Raw genomic sequence first — 24449 nt, 5'->3', positions numbered from 1 at the left:
GAATTCTTTGAGATGTATCTATCCAACACTGATTGCCATGGTAGAGAACTTTTAGACTTTTTGTATTATGTTTCTATCCATTCAGCCTGAGACTCTGTGTGTGTGTGTGTGTGTGTGTAGCGGTCATATCACACTGTGGAATTATGTTGAACTTCTTCTTGTTGAGTTGATTTCAGTTGTGGTTGACTCTTCATAATCCCATCTGGGGTTTTCTTGGCAAAGATACTGGAGTGGTTTGCCATTTCCTTTTCCAGCTCATTTTGGATATAAGGAAACTGAGGCAAACAGGTTTAAGTGACTTGCCCAAGGTCACATCGATAGTAAGTGTCTGAGGCCAGAAAGATGAGTCTTCCTGACTCCAGGAAGCCTGGCACTCTATCCACTGCACCATCTAGCTGAGCTTGCAGTCCATCAAAACACCCAGCTCTCTCTCACGCAATTCAAGGGACAGAAATGCCTCCTCTATATAGACTTGTATAATTGTTGTTTTTTAACCCAAGTTGGGGATTTTACATTTATTTCTACTGAATTTCATCTCAGCAAGGAAGCCATAATTTAGTGGGTAGAGAGACAGACCTGCAGGCAAGAAGACGAAGGTCCAAGTTCTTCCTCTGACACGTTGGCTCTAAGGCCTTGGGTAAACCACCCTTGCCTTGACCTGAGTAATTCTGCAAGCCTATACATTGCAAAGGTTATTTGTTGGAAGTTCCCTGCATCAATAAAATCACAAGTCTTTTCAATTTTATGTTTGATTTTTCTTTGAGTCAGCCCTTCATTCTAGCTTGTTGGGATACTTTTGTCTCCTGACTATATCATCCAAGGTATTTGCTAGCCCAGCTTTGTGTCATCGCCAAATCTGATAAGCACATCATGTATCCCTTCATTCAAGTCAGCAATAAAGAAGTTAGACAGCACGGGCCAAGGATCTGAATCCTTGAGCTTGCCACGAGAAGCCTTTCTTCAAGTGGAAATGGCATCATTAATGACCACTTTTTGTCTTGACTTATTATTAAAAAATAGTTTGTAATCTGCTTAATTGTATTAGGTAGATGAAAGAGAGACAGAAACAGAGAGAGACAGAGAGAGAGAAGAGGAGCAAAAGAGAGAGACTAAGAGAAAGAGAGAAAGAAAAGGAGAGAGAGAGAGAGAGAGAGAGAGAGAGAGATTATTAGGCCAGTTTTGAATCCACTTAATTGTATTAGGTAGCTAAGGTGAGAGTGCTTAGATGATAGATAGATAGATAGATAGATAGATAGATAGATAGATAGATAGATAGATAGGGCATTTATTAATTGCTTACTGTGTCCCAATCAGTGTACCAAGTACTGGAGTTTTAATAACAAACAAATGAAACAGTCCTTACTCTTAAGGAGTTTGTTGTTCAGTCATGGTTGACCTTCCCTGACCCTATTTGGGGTTTTCTTGGTAAAGATATTAGAGGAGTTTGTCATTTCTTTCTCCAGCTTATTTTACAGATAAGAAAACTGAGGCAAATGGGGTTAAGTGACTTGACCAAGGTCATATAGCTATTACGTGTCTGAGGTCACATTTAAACTCAGGTCTGCCCTGATTCCAGGCCCAGTGCTCTATCAGCTGTGATATCTGGCTGCCTAAGTAAACTCAGGGAATTTACATTCTAATAAAGTAGAGCTGAATATGATGGGAAGGATGGGAAGAAGGAGGAAGGATATATTGAGGTTACTTTTGCCAGAGTAAGAAAGCCAGTGTGCAGGTGGAGCAGACCAGAGAGAGCGCTAGGGGTGAAACAAACAGCTTGACTGGGGTTCCTCAAGATGTGGCAGCCCCAGGCAACAACTCACCAATCAGCAAGTGAGCCTCATTACCATCTAGCCTACATCCTTTCATCCTGTTCACAAAAACAGCCTCAGGTCTTAACTGAACAAAAACAGTTACTTTTTAGAACTTCATGACCCAAGAATCTTCTGTAAATTGCACTGCCCATTGGGTGGGCAGAGGTGAATGGTCCAATAGAAGTCTGTGAAATAAAGCTGTCCACCCAAGTAGCCCTTTGCCTGCCCTAACCTCTGTCGTTGCTCCTTGTCCTTGGATATCAGACACCTAAAAGTGAGTTAAAGGGTAACACTTGTTCATGGAATTTTTCTAGTGCTTTTTACATTAAATAAGGACAAAGTCCCCTTAATCATGGGAAGAGCAGGTTTGTACACAAGATTTTAGGGACCTTTTTGGACTACATCATCATATCAACTCTCAATTATCCATCTGGGAATTTTACTCACAGATTGAGTAGACTGTCTGCAGTAAGTTTTCTCTCTCTCTCTACCTCCCTTCTTCTCTCTCTCCCCATCTCTCTCTGCCCCATCTCTCTCTCCCTCTCTACCTCCCTTCTTCTCTCTCTCCCCATCTCTCTCTCTCCCTCCCTCTTTCTCTTCTCTTCTCCTCTCTTCTCCTCTCCTCTCCTCCCCTCCCCTTTCTTCTCTTCTCCTCTACTCCCCTCTCTTCCCTCTCCTCTCTTTCATCTTTCTCTCATCTCCTCTTCTTTTTCTTCTCTTTCTGTCTCTGTCTCTCCCTTCTCTCCTTCCTCTGTCTCTGTCTCTTCTCTGTCCTCCTCTCTTTCCTCTCTCTGATCTTTCTCTTTCTCTTTGTCTGTCTCTCCTCTTTTCCTCTCCTCTCCTCTCTCTCTCTCTCTCTCTCTCTCTCTCTCTCTCTCTCTCTCTCTCTCTCTCTCTCTCTCTGTGTCTCTCTGTCCCTGTCTCTCTGTCCATCTTTCCATCTCCATGTTTCCAGGTTGCTTCTGCACTCCCATAGGTTGTGTTTATACAGAGAATGGAGACTGGTTTTCATCTCAGTCTAAAACCAAGCTTAATTGAGAAGACTAATCTTTGGGAAAACAAAGCAAAATCACACAATGAGAACAGAAAGAGCATGAATTGTGTGACCAAACAAACAAAAAAGACCTTCTCTGTTCTGATTAGCCACTCGTTTGCAGTTATCCGTGAGATGGCTACTTCTTGTCCACTCCACAGACTCATGCCATATCCGGACTGGAAGGGTCACTAGGAGTTATTTAATCTCATCCCTTCAAATTCACAAGTGAAGAGACAGGTACAGAGAGGGGAGGTGAGCATCCAAGGATGCATAGCTTGTTTTTGGCACAGCTGGGAATAGAGCCGAGGTCTTTTTCTTCCTGGTCTACTTTTCTAGACTTTTTTCACATCTAGTGCTCCAGAGACCAGGTGGCTTGGATGGTAAGCCCCAAGAGGGCCAAGGCCATGTCTCTAGATTCTATTTTGTGCAGAACCCATTAGACCAACAAGTTAGGGTAACAAGAGCCCCCAGCAGTGTGGGACCCTGCCCTTCTGTTCTTGGCATGATAGAGTGGAAAGACTTCTATCCTGAGAGTCAGGAGGCCCGAGGTAGAGTCCCAGGTCCCCCATTAACTTCCCTGTGTGATTGGGACAGAGCTGCCTCACCATCCTGGGCCTCGGGGCCCGGATCTGTAAAACAAGTTGGGTAAATGATCACCGAGGTCCCATCTGGCTCTGCTGTTCTGAGTCAATGATTCTGTGAAATAAAGGAACACCCTACCTGGATAAAGCCTCTTAATTGGGTAGCGAGCTCTCATCCATCCCCAGCAGAAGGCTCAGGAAGCAGCCCCCTACCCCCTCCAGGGATAGGCACATTGAGTGACTGATACCATTCCTCTTGTTATGAATACGTGTCTAATCCATCCCAGGTCCTTCTTAAGCTCTTGGCCTCAATTATGTTCCATGACCAGCAAGTGACGCAAATTAATTATCTGCTGGGAAAAGAGGGGTTTTCTTTTATCTGCTTGAAAGTCATCACCTTCTCATTTCATGGCTTGGCCTTGCACGTTCTGGGAAAGGACAAAGAAAATGGCTGCTGGTTGAAGGGAATGGGGGATAGATAAAGGAAGAGGGAGGAGGGAAGCATAAAGAGGAGAGACAGGGGAGAAATAGCCCCCTTCTATGGAACTTACCCTTCAAATGTTGCTTATCCTTTCCTACCTATCCCTTGCCCGAAGATGAAGCATGGTACAGAGGTGCATGAACTAGGCTGGGTGTCAGGAAGGTCTACACTCTGGTAATCTAGGTAGAACAGAGGCTAGAGTGCTGAACTTGTATTGTTCACTCCTCTCAATTGTGTCTGACTCTTTGTGAACCCATTTGGGGTTTTCTTGGCAAAGATACTAGAGTGGCTTGCCATTTCTTTCAGTTAATTTTACAGATGAGGAAAATGAGAGAAACAGAGTTAAGTGACTTGCCTAGAGTCACACAGCTAGAAAGTGTCCAAGGCTGGATTTGAACTCAGGACTGTGCTCTATCTACCACCTACCAGCTCATAGAGTGTTGAACTAGGAGTCAGGAAAACCTGAGTTCAAATCATGCTTCAGATGCATTCCAGCTGTGTGATTCTGGGCAAAACACTTAATCTTAGCCTCAGTTTCCTAATCTATAGAATGGTGCTTATAATAGGACATCCCCCACAGGGCTGTGGTGAAGGCCAAATGAGGTAACATAGAAAGTGCATTTGTAAACCTTAAAGTGCTACATAAATACTAGTTATTAAATTGTTATTCTTACCATCATTATCATCAAAATCATTAAGAAGAGTTTATGAGGTAGCAGGTAGCACAAAGGATAGTGTGCTAGGCCTGGAATCAGAAAGTCTAGCCTCAGACACTTACTAGTTGTGTGACTCTGGGCAAGGTACTTAGCCTCTGTTTTCCTCAGTTTCCTCATCTGTAAAATGAGGTGGAGAAGGAAACATCAAACCACTACAGCATCTTTGCCAAGAAAACCCCAAATGGGGTCATGGAGAGTCAAACATGACAGAAATGACTAAATAACAACAATGTGCTAAGTGCCTTACAAACCCTGGGAGTTATGAATTATAAAAATAATAATAATAAAATAGTAATAATTACAACACCTACATCATAGGCTTATTGTGAAGATCAAATGAAATATTTGTGAAAAGCATATAACACAATGCCTGACACCCATGTGCTGTTCCAATGCTTATTTCCCATCTTTCCTTCTCTTTCCCCCTTTATTATTCCTGATTCTGTCACTAACCTATCATAGGAGAAAGCAAGTCACTTTCCTCATCTATAAACTTCAGTGCTTAGAGCAGGTGATTTTTAAGGTCCCTTTTGATTTGACCACTGGGTCTGGGCATCCTTGAGAATGAAGGCCTCAATCAGTGCCAAGTGTAAGGGACCTTAGGGGGCATGAAATCCAGGCCCCTCATTTTGTAGGGCCTATAAGAGGAACTTAGCATGCTTCCGTTATAGGCATGGCTCAATTGTCTGACTGTGGTTTATCCATGAGCACTATCGTTTTGCTTTCACACCAGCTTTTCTGAATCACCTGTGGACCTATCTTGTGTCTGGATCACCTCCACATGCCTTCAGATGGTATGTGTCTAGGTCATACATATTCATTTTAATATCAGCCCAAGTCAAATGGAATTAGGAAAATAAATCTTCTGGAAAAAAATGTAATAGGTTTCATTCTAAAACCAAATAGGCCATATATATATATATATATATATGTCATGGAATCATAAACTCATAGGATATAGGACTGAAAGGACCTTGGAGATCCCATAGTCCCACTCTTTCATTTTACAAATGAAAAAACTGAGGCCCAGAAAGGTCCAACCTGTCTCAGCTGTCAAACTGATCTTCCCAAGGCACAAGTGTGACCATGTCATTCCCCTATTCAATAAACTTTAATGGCTCCCTATCACTCTAGGATAAAATCCTTTGACATTCAAAGCTTTTCATAACTTGGCCCCTTCATGTTTTTTCCAGTCTTTTCCCATCTTACTTATACCCTCCTTGTACTGTGACATGGCTTCCTTTCCGTGCCTTGCACAAGACACACTGTCTCCCAGCTGGGCTATGTCCTCCGTTGACTATGTCCCAAGCCTGGAATTCCCTCCTTACATCCACCTCATGTCTTCTTTCAAGTCCCAGCTAAAATCCCTCTTTCTGTAGGAAGCCTCTTTTGATCCCTCTTATCTCTGATGCCTGCCCTCTGTCAATGATCTCCAGAATATCTCAGGTAGCTTGTTTGTATGTCGTTGCTTCCCTGAGAGCTTATCAAGAGCAGGGACTGTCTTTTGTCTTTCTTTGTGTCCCCAGTGCCTTGCACACAGGAGGTGCTTAATAAATGTTTGTGGACTCAGTTTCTTCATTTGTAAAATGTTTGTGGACTGACTGAGGCCCTTCGAGTCTTACGGTTAGTTAATAGCAGACCCAGGGCTACGACCCAAGGACTATTACCTCATCCTCCCTCGCCTATCATCCACTGTTTAGGGAATTAGTGGTGCCATATTCTCTATAAATGTAAACATTAAAGTTTACTGAAGGGGGAATTAGTCAAGATGTGGTTCTTTATCATTTTTCTACTAAACATAAGGGCTACTGATAATTATTCCTAGGAATGAATGAATGAATGCATGCATGTATGCATATGAAACAAGCATTTATTAAATGCTTACTATGTAGAAAGCACTGTGATAAACATTGATGATACTAACAGAAAAATAAGGCAGTCCCTGCTCTCAAGGAGCTCACCTTCTATTGGGGGAGACAATTACATAAGGAAAGTTGAATCTGCACGTCAGATGAAACAGTCCCATGATCCTTCAAGTACGGTGGCAAAGCAGATATTAATGCCTCTTCTTTAATATTTATGCTAGGGGCAGGGATAATGAGGCACAACGACTCTGGCAAAATAACTTTGAAGACTCAAGCATACTATTTTGCTGTAGGAGAAAGAATTTGGGTCTTAGAGATGGGAACTCAATAACTGTGACCTTGGGCAAGTGAATTAACTTGAGTCTTTAGAAACTCAGTCTCCCCATACACAAATGGGGACAACTACAATTGCATGCTTAAATTGCGAGTGATTATTAATCCAATCTATTGGTTATTGAGGGATGCCACATAGACAGATCATGTCCTGTTCTGGTACCTGTGGAATGCTTCTCCAAGGAAGACCCTGTGTGGATTTTGGGAAGGATATGGAAAAGGACAAGAAGGCTTGGCTGGACTGTGTTCTGTACCACTGGTGAGAGCACCTGCCTTGATGAGATTGCAGATCCCTCCAAAGTTTTGGATAACAGTATCACAGAGTATTCCTTCCTTCCCTTTCCATCTGCCTCTCTCTAGAAACATGACTGTGGAGGTCAGGCAGTTGACCTTCCTTTATAGAGAAGCCATCTGATCCAGCTATTTTTCTCTGTCTAGACTGGAGAAGTGTGCCATTATGGCCCATTGAACAAACTGGAATAATAACTTACATTGTCATATTTCTTGGAGGTTTGCGTAGTGCCTTTCCCACCACTTGAGATAGAGAGAGTAGATATTATTACCCCAAATTTACAGGTGAGGAAACTGAGTTATTATAGTATCATGTATTTATACTTGGGAGGGAACATTTTAGAGATGAGGAAATGGAGGCACAAAGAAGTTAAATGGCTTACTCAAGGTGACTTAAGTAGAATCAAAGCCAAGATTAAAATTCAGATCTGATTCAAAATCTTTTCCCACTACACTAAAAACAGTCTCACATTTTCACTCCATTTAACACCTGCTGCCTCTTACACCTAACCCTTTCTCACCTTCTTTTCCTTTCCTAAAGATATGAGCCTCCTAGTTAGACACTGGCGCCTTTGATCATCAGGTCTAAGGGATCTATCAGAAACCCTCAGATAATGGTACTCAGAAAAGATAAACTACATCAGATGCAACCATGAGAGGCCTGAAAGTGTCAAATGGGATGCTGGAGTCAGAGTCATCTCAGAATACAATTCATCAGCAGTGATCTCCTGGACCCCCTCCTTGAATTCCAGGCAGATGACTGGCCAGAGACCCCAGTGGTGGGGGTGAGGTGGATCTATGGTGGAAGAAAGAGGGTGTCACTGAACAAGCTGCTATTTAAGATGAAATAGTATGGTAAAGGATAAAAAGTACGTAACTTAGAGTCCAGAAAGAGTTGGATTCAAGTCTCACCCCTACTCTTAGTTACCTATAAAAACTTCAGTTTCTCACTTCATTTCCTCATTTGTGAAATAACGTTAAGTAATAATATAGGATGAATGCCAAAGCATAGCATGTTACTGTAAGAATAGTGTCAGGAATGCTGAATCTTAGAATGTGTTGAGGCCAGCAGGGAAAACTAAGGAACTAAAGATATCCCTCCAAATCCAATAACTTTCTTAAAAGGCTATATTAAGGAAAAGAGGAGGACTAAAGAAGGTTTAGGGCCATTGCTCTGAGAGGATAGAATGATGAGAATAGAGAGAAGACATAGCTGTTCATCTATTATTTTGCTTCTGTTCTCTCTGCCAAGGAGTGGAAAGGAGAGAATAAAGGTGGTTAACAGGGAGTTGATGCCCAAGATAAGGGAGAAGATAATGAGAGAGCATCTAGTTGTCCTTGATGAGTTCAAGTCACCAGGCCCAGATACACTATGTCCTTGGGTACTAAGAGTCCTGTCAAAAGTGATTGCTGAGCTGCTATCAATAATGTTTGAGAGATCACAGAGAATATGAGAAGTAAAAAAGCTAGAAAAGGGCAAATGTTATCCTGATTTTCAAAAAAATAAGAGAGAAAATGTGCACATCATAGGTCAACAGGGACAATACACAAACACAGACCCTGTAACTGCTACCTACAGAATTACATTATATATTAAGGAAAATGGTTCAAAGCAAAGTGTTATGAGAAAGCTGAGGGAGAAAATGTGTTACTGACAGAGGATATCAGGAAGGGCTTTCTGTAGGAAGCAGTGCTTGAGTTGGATTTTAACTGCATGATCCTGAGCAAATCACTTAACCCTATTTGCCTCATTTTCCCCATCTCTAAAATGAGCTGGAGAAGGAAATGGCAAATCACTTCAGTATCTTTGCTAAAAAAAATCCCAAATGGGGTCATGAAGAGTCAGACATGGCTAAAACAACTGAGCAAGTCCTTTGCTATCCTTACTAAGCTCTGGAGGTACAAAAATAGGTCAAAAAACCCCAGTCCCTTTTCTCTCCCTGTCTCTCTCCCCATTCCCTCTTTTCCCTCACTTCCTCTATCTTTTTAGATGTTGATGACACACAAAGAACAGCAGATCACACAGAAAACTTTAGAAACTCAGAAATGCATAAAATATGGGGTGGTGCAATATAGAACACTGGCCCTGAAATCAGGAGGACCTGAGTTCAAATCCAACCTCAGACACTTAACACTTACTAGCTGTGTGACCTTAGACAAGTCGCTTAACCCCAATTGCCCTGCCTTCCCCCCCTCCAAAAAGCAAGGAAGGAAGGAAGGAAGGAAGGAAGAAAAAGAAAGAGAAAAAGAGAGAGAAAGAAATACGTAAAATATATGTGTAATACTGCATAATATCAATATATTTTATCTTTTAATACCATAATAATCCACACTTCTTCTCTTGTATGAAGGGAGGAGGGCCAAAAAATTTTACTCAAATTTTCCAAATCATGGGGGTGCCATACCCTTAACCTCCATGATGTGGAAGGGATAACTGTATGTGGTAATATACTCTAAATAGAGAAAGAGGAAAGAGGGGGGCAGCTAGGTGGTGCAATGGACAGAGTACCACTCTAGAGAGTGAGGAAGGCCTGAGTTCAAATCCGCTCTCAGACACTTACTAGCTATGTTACACTGGGCAAGCCACTTAACCCTGATTGCCTCCAAAACAAACAAACAAAAAAATGAGCAGAAATATAACAGTGAAAGAGGGGGAGGAGGACGTTCTAGTCATAGAAAATAGCATGATCACCAAGCATAGAGTCAGGAGAACATCATCAGTGTTTGAACTATTAAGGACTGCTTCTAGAATGACCTGTTGCAAAGGGTAGTTGTCATTGGGTTGATGTCAGTTTAGAAGGGGGTTCTTTAATGAAGCGCACAAGGGATCTGAACTTGACCCTGTGCTAGTAAATAATTTTAGCAATGACTTGGATAAAAGTATAGTCAGTATGTTCACCAAATAGCACTCCCCTTCCACACCAGCACAGACAGTGGCAGATTGGATCTCCATGCTCAAGGTACACTGTGGGTCAATATTGCTAAAATTAAATAGCAGTTCTAAGTCACGTATTTTGGGAAGGACATTGATAAGTTGGTAGGTGCCCAGGGGAGGGCAAACAGAATAGTGAAGGGCTCCAAACCCACACCATATGATATGAGGTTCAATTGAAGTAACTGAGGATGTTTAGCCTGGAAAACAAAAGACAGTGGTAGGAGGGGCGGGTGGTGACAGCTGTCTTTAAGTATTTGAAGGGTTGTAATGTGGGAAAAGGAATCATTTTGTTCTGTTTGGCCCTAGAGGGAAGAACTAAGAGTGATGGATAGAAGTTTCAAAGAAGCAAATTTGGGCCTGAGGTAAGGAAAAACTTTCTTCTTTTTTTAGTTTGCTTTTATTGATATGTTTTGTTTTTACATCACTTTCATTTCCAAATATATCCCCCTCTTCCTCCTTCCCCTCCCCAGAGAACCATCCCTTGTAACAAAGAATAAAAAGAAAGAAAAAAATCAATTCAGCTAAACCAAATTATTAATACATTTACCAAGTCCAGTAGCATATATGGTATTCCACACACATAGCCCCTCACTTCTACAAAGAAATAAGAGGGATGTAATTTCTCAACTTTTCTCTGGGGTCAAACTTGGTCATTAAAATTACATAGAGTTCTATGTTTTGGTTTTATGGTCTTCCCATCTACATTGTTATAATCATGGCTATTGTTTTCCTGGTTCTGCTTACTTAATTCTGTATCAGTTCAAATAAATTTTCTTTCGTGTTTTTCAGTTCTTCATAGTCACTGATTCTTACTGAATGATAATAGGGAAAACCTTACTAATAATGAAAATTACCCAAAAACAAAATGAACTCTTTCAGGGAAGATTAGGCTCCTTTTTACAGGCTGGATGGCGACTTGTGGGTTGTTACCAGCGAGATTTGTGGATATATGCATTATACTATATGGTCTGAGGTTAATTCCAGCTCTAAATTCTATAAGCTTAAGATCTTATTTACCTACTCAGTGAGATTCTAAGAAATCTGATTTTGTATGGAAGGCTGCATGGCATTGTAGAAAATATGGCCTTGCTTAGTTTGAACTGCAGAGTTCAAACTAATAGAGCTTTCAGGATGCTCCAGTTCTCCACCCATTTCAGGGCTGCATTAGTCTGATGCTAATCAGAGGACCTGAATTCAAATTTTGCCTCTGATGGTTACCCCTCCATGTGACCTTGGACAAGTCATTCCTTTAAGCTCCACAAGCTTCAGTTTCTACATCTGTAAAAGGAAGGGATGGGAGGGATTGTTTCTGATTAAACATTCTTCATGGTTCAACCCAAATATGGATTCTCCAGCATACAGAGACACAGAGTAAATGAAAACCTCATAATTGAGTGTGAAATTAGGCTGGTTATGCTGTTCCTCTTCCTGCTTGGGGTCTTTCTTTAGAAAAACCATGAAAGGTAGAGGGAATGATGGTAGAAATAAGATGGCCTCCATCAAAACCTACTTGACCATTGATTAGATTTGGGGAACCCTGAGGATAATCCAGACTTGAATGGAATGGAAGAGAGGAACTTTCCCAGTCATTTAAGCCACCTCTTATGGGCATATATGGGTTGTGTTTCTGAGTCATATGCATTTTATATTTTCCTTCTACTTTTTGTTTTGGGGTAAAAATGAGGGTAGGGGACATAGTAAGGCATCAGAAAGCAATAAAGAAAGAGCACTAGATTTGGAATTAGAGGACCAAGATCCAAATCTAGGTTTTATTGATCACCTGTGGACAAATCACTTATTCTCCCTGAGTCTCAGTACCTTAATTTGCAAAAGGAGGCAGTTGGATTAGAAGGCTCTTAAGCTTTTTCATTCCTCTATAAATCTATGATCCTATTTTTCTTCTACCTTCCAAGTATCACAAGGGCCCGTGCAAAGGGGTCAAGAAAATGGTTTTCTCAGGCATCAGGAAAACTGGGCACCTGGCATTCAGGCTAGACTTTCCTCCTTACACATTACCCCTCCTAAGGTAAGTCATTCACTGGCCCAGCCTCCAGACTACTGCTTTTAAATATAATGTGTCAAAGTTGTTTATGCTAATCATCCAAAATCTTAGGGGAGATCACAGGATTGTAGAGATGGATGGAACTGTGACTGATATAAATTTGCATGTTGTTTGCAAAATTTATTGACTGTTTGCAGTTCAAATGTATCTGAACCTCACGAGTTCAATTAATCAATCAATATTCATTTAATAAGTGCATACTATGCATTAGATAATAAATAAAACATTTTCTACTCACAAAGAGCTTATAAAAGGGAGACAAGAATATGTAGGTATATTGTTGTTGTTGAATCATTTCAATCCTGTCCAGCTCTCCATAACCCCATTTGGGATTTTCTTGGCAAAGATACTGGAGTGGTTTGCCATTTGCTTCTCCAGCTCATTTTACAGATGAGGAAACTGAGGCAAAAGGGGTTAGGAGACTTGTATAGAGTCACACAACAGTGTCTGAGTCTGGATTTGAATTCAGGTCTTCCTGATTCCAGGCTTCATTCTCTATCCACTGTGCCACCTAACTTCCATGTATTTTTATGTGTGTATGTGTGTGCATATATACATGTATATGCTTAAGAGTCATTTTAATAAATCAGTCATATTACCCCCACTCAATTTAAAATAAGAGTCAATAAAATAAAATACATGTCAAAATACTAAACCAAGATACATTTTATTAAATGAGAACAAATCTCAACTGTTCACTACTTATGAGAAAGGCCTGAATACCTCCCTAGGCATGAAAGGAAATCTGTTCAGATTGGCTGAGGGACTTGGTTACCACCTCTGGGACCTATAAAAAAAACCAGGAGCTATTTGAAAACCTAAGATATTTGAGTGTCTGGCATGGAGAAAAGAGAGCGAGTTGCCTCTGAGGAGGCTCTTTGAAGGGAGAGAGGGAGCACTTTAGCCTTGAAATAGGTCTTTCTGTCCATTCCCTCCCTCTTGCTTCCAGAAGACCTTGTGAGCTTTGGCGTGTTGGGAGGATTTTGGATTTCTCACCATTCCATTAGGATCCTAGCACCATCCTCAGGTTAGTATTGACTAGTAACAGTGTCAGTATCCAGAGCCAAAGGTTGACTGGACAGAGGAAGAAGAAAATAAATTCAAAGCTCAACAAAGAGCAAAGCAGAAAAGCTATCCCATACCTAAGGGGAATATCCTAAGGACTCTAGCAAGAGGACTTCCAGGAGTTGTCCCTTGTACATGTGATCTCTAAGCTTAAGTCCACTTTCCCTTGGACTTTGCACGTACTTATGGGAGAGTACGTCACAAACTTCCAGGGGGCATATTTGTTCCAGTTCTTGGTATGATGTTCTACAATTAAATAGTTTCAGTCATGTCTGACTCTTTCTGACCCCATTTGGAGTTTTCTTGGCATAGATACTGAAATAGTTTGCCATTTCCTTCTCCTGTTCATTTTACAGATAAGGAAACTGAGGAAATCAGAGTAGGTGACTTGCCCAGGGTGACACAGGTAGGAAGTGTCTGAGGCTAGATCTGTATCCAGGTCATCCTGACACCAGGTCCATTGTGCCACCTGGGTGCCCAACTTTTCTTACCTTAGTAAATATTGTTTTTCAAAAATCAAATGATTAATGGAAATCAGCTGATAATCTGGGTCGAAAGCACATCAGTTGGTGTCTGGGAGCTATATAGCATTACTCCCTGCCTCCCCCAGTCCCCCAAGGCTAACTATAAAGTTATTCAGGAAACTGAGTAGCAATGCTCTGGGAATACAATTCATCTGTGTAAGTGGAGCCTGAGAAACCAGAGCATATACTTCATGAGTGTATACTGAATAAATATAAGCTATATATGATAAAATATAAATGTCTTCTCTCATCCAAACTAGATGTATCCACTTCCTTCAACTGATGCTCATACAGTATGATTTCAAGACCCTTCACCATCTTATTCAACTTTTTCTGTTCTAGCTAATCAATGTCCCTTCTAAAATGAAGACATCACACTCCAGATTTGGATCTGACAAGGGTAGACTTCAGATAGACACTTATCTCTCTTGTTCAGGACATTGTATTTCCTTGGAACAAGTTCAGCTGTTTTTAGATCTTTGGCTTTCATATCACACAGCTAACTCATTTGAAGCTTATGGTCTACCTTCAGGGTTTTTTTTTTTACATATTAATTGCTTTCTTGAAACCAACCTGCACTTATATAGTTGATTTTTTAAAGTCTGAGTATAAGGAATTGCATTGATTCCTACAAGTTTTATTTTGTTTTAGTTTTCCATTCTGGCTTATCAGGGTCTTTTGGGGATCTGGATTCCATCATCCAATGTATTAGCTATTCCTGCTATGTTGGAGTCACATTTGATAAATATACCATCTGTGTTTTCATCTAATTCATCAATAAAAGTTATTAAGAAAAGATCCCTGGGACACTCCATTAGAGACCTCCCTCCAGGTTGAGATGGGTATTGATTGGCACTCTTTGGGTCTGTCTGGTCATCAAGCCCACATCACAGTATGTCATGAAGTCCATATCTCCCCCACCATCTTGATGAGCTGATTATAAGCATTTTGGCTACATGCTTTGCTAAAACGCGATATCCATGCTGTACTATATCCATGATGTTCCCTTGACCATACTAGTCTAGTAGCAGTCTAGTATTCCTGTCAAAAAAGGAAACTAGGTTAGTCTGTCTCTTTCTTGAGGAATCCACCCTGGCTCCCAATAATAGGCACTCATGCGTGCACGCACATGCACGCACACACACACGCATACACACACACACACACACATTTTTGCTACATGTTCACAAATTGTCCCTTCAACTTAATTTTGTTCTATGGTTTTACCAAGACATCACCAGGTTATAGTTTGATTTTTTTACCTTTTTTTTTTGCTGGTTTTGGAATCAGAGCCAACATTTGTCCACCTCCTGTCCCAAAGTTCCACTTGCCTCGACTCAATGATAACTAGCAGCTGCAATTTCACCCCTGAATTCTTTCAGTTCCCTGGGATGTGGTTCTTCCAGGCCAGGTGACTAACTTATCCAGGGCAGTTTTTCACTTCTTTTTTTTTATCTTCTCCTGACTTATCTTGGGTTTCAATTTTCTATTAGCCATTTTTAGTCTATTCTTCCTGGTCTGGATATTATTCTCCTCAGAAGAGAAATCCAAGAGTTGATTAGTTACGCCTTCTCTCTATTGTCCATTATCACCTTCCCATCCACACCAAGCAGGGGTCCTATCCCTCCCTTGATCTTCCACTTCCCCCTAACATGGATTTGAAAAAAGGCTCTTTGTATTGTCTGTAGCATTTATCAGGAGGCTCAGCTCATACCAAGCTTTAGCCTTCCTCACACTATTCTTCCAGGATCTTGCTGCTCTTTTGTATTTAGCAGCACTTGCCTACCCTCACTTCCATCCCTGTACTTGTCCTTTTAAAACCCAAGTTCTGCAGTCAGCATCCAGTTCAGGCACCTCATTGGGATCAATTGTGATTGCATTACTGAAATTTTGTTATCAATAGCCTCCATTTCTCTTGGGCAGGCTCCCTTTTGAAAGCTTCAGGAATTGGGATCCTACTCATCCTTACTCTAAACTCTAATGTCCACTCTCCTCAAATTCTGGAGTATACCTCTGACTATTTACAGTTTTCCCTAATTTATCTACCACTGTGATTGTGTGGTTACTACTTCCCAAGGCCTTATGGGTCAGAATCAGGCTTAGGAGTGTGGTTGTTCTCACTGCTTTCTCTCCTTTCAGAAAGATGAAGTTATCAATGAGGCAAATCGAATTTCTTTCATGTGCCCTGATTTATCAGAGAGAGAAAAAGAGAGGGAGGGAAAGAGAAAGAAAGACAGAGAGGGGGGCGGGGAGAGACAGAGAGATTTCTAGCAGATATTTTGGGAGCTAAAGTCTTCCAACATTCAATCCAGGCCAACAAGTATCTATTATTGCATTATTTATTATGGAAAAAAAGCAGAAGCTAATGGATAGAGCACTAAATATGGAGTCAGGGAGTTCTGGGTTCAAATCCTGCTTCAGTCATTGAGTTGTGTGACCCTAGGTAAATCTTTGGGCCTCAGTTTCCTCCTTTGTAAAATGAGGGGGTTAGACTCAGTAAATTCTGAGTTCCCCTCCAAATCGAAATCTATGATCCGACAACAACAACAACATGTAAGGCATTGGGCTACAAAGACAAAATGAAGATTTCAAGTAAGCTTCAAGCAACTTACAAGGAGACTTTGTCCCTCAGGAATGAAGCATGCCAAGCTAACCTACTGAGGTGGTTGGGCTGTCCAATTATACATTGTATTATATTATGTTTTTGGTAGATAAATTTATGATTTCTGACAACATTCATCCATTTTACTAAGCAACCCATCCTGGTTATTTGACACTTTAATTGTTTTCCTTTCTAACCCTATTCCCTTGCCTCAACCCATAGCCATGTGGTCATTAATTCACACAAGTGTTCTAATGACCAGGCATCAAGGCCTTGTCCTTTAGTCCTTTCCTTCTGGTGTATTGGGTTCAGTTCTGAATTCAATATTTTACAAAGAATAATGAATAAACTGGAGAGTATCCAAAATATGACAACAGGGCCATGTGACCGATGGCTGAAGCCAATGAAGGCAAGAAGCATTTATTGGACACTCAGTAGGTTCCAGGCTCTGTGCTAAGTTCCAGGGATACAAACACAAGGCAAAAAGACATTCCCTGCCCTCGGGAGGAGAGAAAGAAGCCATGGAGGAACATGGTGTCCAGAGAGTCAGAAGTACAGTAAGGAAGGCCTGGTAGAGCTATCTCCAAAATGAATGCCCTAGAACAGAGGCATCAAACACTCAGCCTGCAGACCATATGCAGCATTCCTCTATATGGCCTAAGCAGATTAAAATGCAATTGTGAAATATTTAACAAAATAAATAAAAATACAATGGAACAGAGATAACGTTATCTTTATGTGTGGTTCAATGGACCATTTCTATTTAAGTTGGACACTATTGCCCTAGAAGAAACAGGAATATTTAGCCTGTGAGGATGAAGACATGGGAAGTAGCTGTCCAGTTTGCTGAGATAAATGACTAAAGCCTTTCTTAGGGGCCACTGCTGGGGATTGCATCAGAAATTCATTGTCAGATTGCTTCTGCTGACCTAGCAGCCAAATATACATGTATGTGTGTGTATATAACATGTATATGTAACTGTAAGTATGTATATGTGTATATGTACATGTGTCTGTATGCATATATATACATATATTCTATAGCATTCTAGTATACTCCCACTTATTTAGCATAAAACTATTTCTTAAAAAATCTAGTACCTAATGTGAGTTAAGTTGACCAGTTCTGTAGCTTGGAAATGGTAAGACTTTTGTACAATAACTAGGTGGAAAGAGTTGGTCAACAAGTCTTATGAGTATAGTCCATGAAAACCACCAAAAGACAAGGGTTGGAGAGCATGGGCCTTCATAGCTGGTAAATAGAAGGCCTGTGTGAATGAATGGTCAAATCAATATAGGTTGAAGGCTAGGAAATGTGATGGGACAGGACAATAGAGAGGGTCAGGTAAGTAAGTTGGGCTACTTACTAGAATGGATGAATGCTGGCATAGATCATAGATTTATTCATCAACAAGCATTTATTACTATGTTCTAGGCACATAGCGCTAAGCACTGGGGATACAAAGAAAAAAAAACTGGTCTCTGCCCTCAAGAAGCTTAAATTCTTGTAAGGAAGACAACTTATATGAATTAGAACATATATAATAAATACAAAGCATATGGAAGATAACTTTAGAGGGAATGGTACTAGCAACTGGGGTTGAGGGGAGGGGGAACCAGGAAAAACCTAGAAGTGGCAGCTCTTGAGATAAGTCTGAAAGGAACCCAGGGATTCTAAGAGGTTGAAAGGGAGACTATTCCAAGCATAAGAAACAACCAATGCAAAGACACAGAGATGGGAGATATATTTTTGTATTTAAGGAATAGAAGACCAGTATGGCTAAAGAGTAGAGTATGCAGAGAAGAGTAGAACTTAAGAAGACTGGAAAAGTATGAAGAAGCCACATTGGAAAGAGTTTTAAATACCAAACAAAGGACTTTATACTTAAATCTGGAGTTTACAGAGAGACACAAGATCTTACTAAATAGGGGTTTGACGTGGTCATGCCTACACTTTAGGAAAATTATTTTTACAGCAATGTGAAGAATAGATTGGGGTAGGGTAATACAAGGCAGGGAATGAAATTAGAAGGCTATTACAATAGTCCCAGTGAGAGATGATGAGTCCCTAGAGTGGTGGCTATGTGGATAGATTTGGCAAGTGAGAGGGATGAGGTGAGGAGGAATGAAGATTGTGTACATGAGCAACTGGAAGGATGAAGGTCCTGTTGACTGTAAAAGGTAAACTCAGCAGAGGAGAGGGTTTTGAGGAAAAAGCAATGAGTTATATTTTGGATATATTGAGTTTCAGGTGCCTAGGGGACATCCAGTCAAAAATATTCAACAGGCAATCTCAACCTCAGGAGAGACACAAAGTCTGAATAAAATAGATCTAAGAATTATCTGCACAGTGATGATAATTGGATATGTGGGAGCCGATGAGATCCCTGAGTGAGAGAGCACAGAGAGAAAAAAAAGGGGCACCCAGCACAGAACCCTGGGAGACACCCACACTTAGTGGATGTGACATAAAGATTCAGCAAAAGAGGTTGAGAAGTACCAGTCAGACAAATAGGAGGGAAACCAAGCAAGAACAGAGTCATGAAAGCCCAGGGAGGAAAGCATATCCAGAAGAGAAGGCGGTCCTTAGTGTGTCAGATACTTCAGAGGAGTCATGGAGGATGAGGGTAGAAGATGGCAGAAAGGTAACAAGTTGTAACACCAATGTGATACCCATAACAGCTCCTATGAATATGCATACGTATTCCTAGGGTTTGTTCACCAAATATAACAGACCCTCCGCCTCTAAGACAAAACCAAAGTATTTATCTGGAACATTGCTATTAGGATACCAAAAAAGCAAGGTTTAGTAAGATACTCATCGGCAATCCCAGGGAGCACTGACATCTCAAGTATTCTTCAAGCCTCCCCACAAGCAAGTTCCTCTAGGCAAGGTCTTCCCATGATCTGTGGCTCTCTCTGCCCACACCTTTCCCTCCATGCAATACAATATATTTACCATTTCCAATGAAAGACTTGATTGGCTGAGTGCTGAGAAGCTTGGAAATCAGCACTTAATTGGAAAGGTGTGGGGATCCTTTTGGCCCAGAGCCTAATTGGCTCTGTGTCAAGGCTCCATGTGAGGCCTATTAATAGGCAGGGAAGATCTTATATCCCATTAACCTTACACAGATTCATAAGAAGGAAGATTTTAGTTTGTAGGCTATCCCAGACCATTTTTTTTACTGGTCCGCAGTTAGAATGTAGATTCCTTGGAAGTAGGGATGATTTCATTCTTTGCAATTATATCCTCCATTTCCTCTCTTCTTCGTTGGGCTCCATGTTTCCTACAGTATCAGAAACCTATAGATGGGAAATGACCCTAAGGCTACACATCCCAGGAGTGGTTTGTCAAGATCCATCCACTTTCATGACCTTCAGGAGAGACTGTAGTAGACACAACAGGAGACAACCACACATCAAAGTGACAAGAAATCAATATGTGGAGGCTACATTGGGAGATGCAGGGAAGGGTTTACTGGGCCAAGAGGATGGCAACCATTTATGATAATAATCAAACCTGATGTGTCTATCAACCACATGCAGCAGGTACTATAATTATTGCAATCTTACAAATGAGGAAACTTGGTCTCAAAGAGGTAACGTGACTTGCTCATTATCAAACAAAAAGCAGATAACAGAGGTATCAGAGGTAGAATTTGAACCCTAGTCTGGTTTGACCTTCATTCTAACCTTCTCTCCACTGTACTGTGCTACCTAAAAGGAAGGTAGAGAAGAAACCTAGGAGTGGAGAAGAAACTGAGATTTTAGCAACAAACAAAGGTCAAAACTAATGCTCTGGAGGGATACACCAAGCCCGAGAGGCAGTGAGTACAGAGATCTAGAAGCACCAAGGTCCTGTCAATTAATATTAGGGAGTGAATGTGCATTCAGGAGAGAGGTCAAGCCTGGACACAAAGCAAAGGTATACACTTGGGGTCTGTGAGTTCTTTTGCCTAGTTTTCCTATTTGAGGAAGGCTTTCTTTTAACAGTGGACTGCCAGGTACTGACCACACCCTCTTTTGTTCCTCCCTGGGGTCACTTTATAAAAATTCAGGATTCCAAGGGAGAACTAGAGGATAGAATCCCAGGGCAAAGAAACAGGGAAAGGAACCTAGCCTGAACAGGGCCAAAGGGCTCAGGATTGAATGGAAGGAGGAGACAAGGTCAAGGTCAAGGTCTGTTTGACCTGGTTCAGAAAAGAAGAGAGATGATATCCCTTCTTCTCTTCCCTCAAGTACTATAAAGCTACCTTGGGGAGAGATACTATTAGGAACCATGAGTCAGAGTACCTATTCTCTCTCTCCCTCTCTCTTTTTTTTTTTGTTTTCCTTTAAAAAAAAAAAACTGGAAAAATGCCCTTAATTAAATTGCTTTTTATTTGGAAGCTGGCAACAGTGCTTTTGAGCATCAGGCAGAAGGAAGATGAAATGGAAAAAAACTTCTCAGATATCTCCCTATAAGGGTATGAAAGCAAAATCTGGAGGTGAAAGGTTAGGTGGGAGTGATCGCTTAGACTGAGAGAACTATCTGGAAGGCACTAATTGGGCAGAGAGAAGGAATCCCCGCAAGGAGGTGAAAAGCAGATAAACAGCTTCAGAACAAGGGGTCATCAGAGAGAAAGGAGCTGGTGTTCTCCAAAGGGAGACCATGCTGGGTATGAAGGGAGATTTCAAAATGAAACTGGGGGAGGTCATTGTGGCTGGGTCCCCATGACCACTTTTCCCCAGGCTCAGGGCTCTGAATGACCTCCTTCCCAGGGAGTGAACTTTTGGGGGCAGTGAGAAGATTCCTAGATGCAGCAGGGGAGCAGGCTGAGACAGGGGGACCCTGGGCCATCTTGGGGCAGACTTTTGCCATTGGAGGGAGCTGAGAATTGGGGGGGGGAGTGATGCTAGGAAGCAGAGAACAGAAAGAACTTTCTCACTGCCTCTAGGCAGAAGGGAGAAGTTCAGTGCAACCATGCTGTACAAGGGAGGGGCCATAGCAGACCAAAGCTCATTTCCCTAGATTATTTTTCCCTCTCAATTTTCAGCCATTAAAGCTATTTTAATGAGAAAGATGGAGCATATGGCCTGAAGCACATGTTCTCTCTGTTTACTCTGGGGCCCCTGTGGATGGGAGGCCCAAAGTAAGCAGGCAAAACTGGAGATCTAGAAAGCTTTCCCAGTCCCTCCCGTTCTTCATGGCAGGTCTGTGTCCACAGTGTAGGGGTTTCTCCACCTGGGGTCTACACAGCTCCAAAGGGGCTGTGGATGGATATTAGGAAGTCCGTGAAGTAGGACCAGAAAAAAAAATTACATCTGTTTTTCAATATAATTGGTTTCCTTTATAATCCTACATTGCATTTTATTTCAGCCAGTGAAAAATGTAGCATAAGTATTGTTATCAGGCAGTTTAGCTGATCCTACATATATATTATTACACAGGACCAGCTAAATGACTCAGTAGATGGAGCACTGAACTTGGGGTCAGGAAGACACAGGTCCAAATCCAGCCTCAGGCACTTAGGAGCTGTGTGTCCCTGGGTCAGTCACTTAATTTCTGCCTGCATCTGTTCCTTCATTTGTAAAATGGGGATAATAATAGCAGCTACTTCCAAGGTTGTTGCGAGGATAAAATGACACTATAGTTGTAAAGTACATTGCAAACCTTAGAGTGCTATTTTAAGTGCTAGCTTCCTAGCTGTGTGACCCTGGGCAAGTCACTTAACCCTGCTTGCCTCAGTTTCCTCATCTATACAATGAGCTGGAGTAGGAAATGGCAAGTCACTTTAGAGAAGTTGAGTCATTCACCTATAATCACTCAATATAAGAAACACTGGAACAGAAACTTAAGTCTTCCTCCTGCCAATCCAGGGTTCCTTCTGCTACACTGTGCTGCCTTATAAAAATCTTCCCATATATGTTTTAAAGTTCACAAGGCAAATTTCTTATGAAAATACTATGAGATAAATAGTGCAAATATCATTATTCCCATTTTACAGATAGGGAACAGAGTCTCAGAAAGGTCAAATGATTTTCATGATTAGACAGCTAGTAACAGAGCTGGGACTTCAACCCAAGTGTCCTGACCCAAAACCCATTGCTTTTATTGAACCAACTCTTGGGTGGGGTTGGATTGGAAAGATAGGTGGAGATAGGTAGACTCTTTACTTCCTTTGCACTTTCCACAAAGTTGACCTTCACAAGATGGGTGCAAAATTGTTCAGTCATTTTTAGTTGTGTCTGACTCTTTGTAATCCCATTTGGGGATTTCTTGGCAAAGATATTGGAGTGGTTTGCCATTTCCTACTCCAGCTGATTTTACAGATGAGGAAACTGAGGCAAGCAGGGTTAAGTGATTTGCCCAGGGTCACATAGCTAGTAAGTGTCTGAGGCCAGATTTGAACTCAGGAAGATGTCTTCCTGACTCCAAGTCCCAGCATTCACTGAGCCACCTAGCTGCCCTGGGGGCAAATTTGGATCATACATTTAAGAGTTAGAAGGGACTATAGAGGTTAATAAGATTGAATGTCTCATTTTATAGATAAGATAACCAACATTTATATATATATATATATATGTGTGTGTGTGTGTGTGTGTGTGTGTATATATATATATATATGTATATATTATATAATATTTTATAGATAAAAAACCAAGATAGAAGGATAAGATGCCTTGTAAATGGTAGTGCTAAGTTTTGACCCAGATCCTTAGACTCCAAAACTGGTCCTCTTTCCATTACAGAACATAAGATAGGTCAGAGAAGGATCTGAGTCCTGAGGGTTTATTTTGTTTCAGACTGACCCCAGCAGCAAGTTATACCATGGTCAGCAAATTGGAAATATTGTTCCTTGATCCAGCCCCAAAGAATATCCCAGAGGCAAGTTATGAGTATCTTAGGCCTTGATTTAAACCATCAGGTAAACATGAGCCAATATTCTATCTTAGAATATAATTCTAGGAACCAAAAATAAAAATTAAAAATGTAGATAAAGCCTGGGTCCACAGCACACCACCTCAGGTCAGAGCTGCCTTGCAGTAAGTACTCTTTGCCCTGCTCTCAGGAGGAAGCAGCTGGTGATGAAGAAAAATCCATCCCTCACAAGCTGCCCCTCTTTGCAAACAAGTAGCAAAGCATTCTGTCTGGGAGTGGTTTCTTTCCCTCTGCTCCCTGTCCTCTCTTCCTCCCCCACTCCCTCACCCTATGCCTCAGATCAACTCCATCAAGAAACAAGCTTCCCTTTGTGTTACGGCAGAGACACATCTCTTGCTGGAGCTCCCCTGGGACCTGCTTTGCCAACACACGAAAGGCTTTCATGTTGCCAATGTGTTTAATGTGTGAGGGACCCTCTCAGTTCAAGGACAGCATTTTAAGTTTGGGAGAAGATGGGAACAAAGTTTTGATTGCAAAGGGGAAAAAAGGAAGAAGAAGAAACAGATTCTTGACAGACTTGAATGATAAAACATCATGCCTCAGCCCGATTAAAGCAGCCAGCCCTGAAGGAGGCATAAAGAAAGGAACAATTGGTTGGGAGTCTAGATTTGGATCCCTATCTTGACCCTGTATGACAGAACTTCCCAGACTTGTGAAGGGAGAAAAGAAGGTTTAATCAGTCAGAGGACCAAAGATGTTTGTTGACTGACTTTCCAGCACCCAGCACAATGCCTGGGAAACACCAGGCACCTGATAAATGTTCATTGATGGACTGACTGATGGATGAAGCTAGCTGAGGATCACAGGTGAGAAAGAAAGCAAAGCAAGGTGAGATTAAAAGGCCAGTATCATTCCCTAGGCTAGCTCCTAGCTGAGAATGTCTGGAAGAAGGGGGCAGAGGGGATGCTTTGGTGGAATCTCACTACAAGCCTACATTCCTCAGTAGATGATCATTCATCAAGGAAGTTTTAGAAAGGATACATGTTTTGGGGAAGGATTAGGACTAAATGACAACCAAGGTCTTACCAATTCTGAGATTCTGGGGTCCACAACTTCACCAACGCATATCTCTTGATTTGAATGCAGAACTTTCCCTCTATACACATGCAGAGTTTGATTGGAAAGACCAGTGGAAATGGATAGGCCTACTTCTTTATTTGCTTTTTCTATCTAGATTGTGGGGCATAATTAAGATAGATTTAGAGCTGGAAAAGGATTCAGAAAT

Source organism: Petaurus breviceps, unplaced genomic scaffold (assembly GCF_028583685.1).
Source record: "Petaurus breviceps papuanus isolate PSGF00001 unplaced genomic scaffold, PetGlider_PUasm1.0 91133, whole genome shotgun sequence".
Taxonomy (NCBI): Eukaryota; Metazoa; Chordata; class Mammalia; order Diprotodontia; family Petauridae; genus Petaurus; species Petaurus breviceps.
Note: the sequence above shows the minus strand (reverse complement) of the source record.